Source organism: Octopus bimaculoides, chromosome 6, assembly GCF_001194135.2.
Source record: "Octopus bimaculoides isolate UCB-OBI-ISO-001 chromosome 6, ASM119413v2, whole genome shotgun sequence".
Taxonomy (NCBI): Eukaryota; Metazoa; Mollusca; class Cephalopoda; order Octopoda; family Octopodidae; genus Octopus; species Octopus bimaculoides.
In genome coordinates this window covers 54,114,501-54,115,734 of record NC_068986.1, presented here as the reverse complement: position 1 = coordinate 54,115,734, position 1,234 = coordinate 54,114,501, and positions in this window count along the sequence as shown.

Here is a 1,234-nt window from a genome sequence, read left to right as displayed (position 1 = left end):
TATATATATATATATATATATATATAATGCATGTATACAGACATACACCTACTATAGCCCCAGGCTATAGAAAAAAACATTTGCTCAATGGACCGCTCTGGGAGGCAAACTTTTTAACCACATATGTTTTCTAATATTAATTAAATCACATTGATAACAGCTATAGTTTTATTACTTCCTTTTAGTTTGGGGAGAAATCAGTGTCTGTGGCCTTTTACAGAGCCTCTAAACCTGGTGGCAGAGATGGAGGAAGGTTTTTACATACAGGGTGCGTGGTCCGAATGTTTTCAACAGAATTGATTCATCTAAACGTACTCATCGTGACCAGGCGATAGTATTAAATCTGCTACCACCTAAGATTTATATTGTTATTGTTTTTTAAGCCTACATCAGCCTTAATTGCACAACTCTAATTAAACTGGTTTTAGCCATGTCCCTCTCGTCTGTTTTAGGGGTGTTCAGGTCTCCCCAATTTGTCCGTCCCTTCTTTATGATGTTATTTGAGGGAGATTGTGTTGCTGATTTTATTTGTTTTTATAATACAGATATCCACGGTGGTTATGAATTACATTGTTTACTTACATAGTTATTAATGTTATTTGTTTTATTATGCGTTTATATTGTAGATCAAATAAAAATATTATCGAAATAATTAAAATATCCGTATGAATTATGTATACGAATAAAAATGAATATTCTTTTAATATTTATCTGAGACAATAGTACGTGCACAGTAGGGACGTGCATTTTGAGTATAGAAGGTAGGTAGTGTCTGCCCAGATTAAGACTATAAATATTAATTATTAGAAATATGAAGTAAATTATTTCCAATTCATTATACAAATGCTAATTTTATGAGTGAAGTTCAATAATTCAGTATATGGCTAATATATTGATGATAGACAAGCACATTTACCAGTGACTTTCAACATCAACATTTATAAACATATAGATAGATAGATAGATAGATAGATAGATAGATAGATAGATAGACAGACAGACAGACAGACATACAGACATACAGACATACATACATACTACGGACGATGGACGGGCGCGTGACGATATTAAATACGCATGCCATAACTGAAGCGGCAAAATGAATTAAATAATAGCGTCATAAAGTTAAAGTAATATCTACGAATTAATGTGTATTTTGATTTAAGTCTTGAGAGTATTCTTTTCTCTCTCTCTCTCTCTCTCTCTCTCTCTCTCTCTCTCTCTCTCTCTCTCT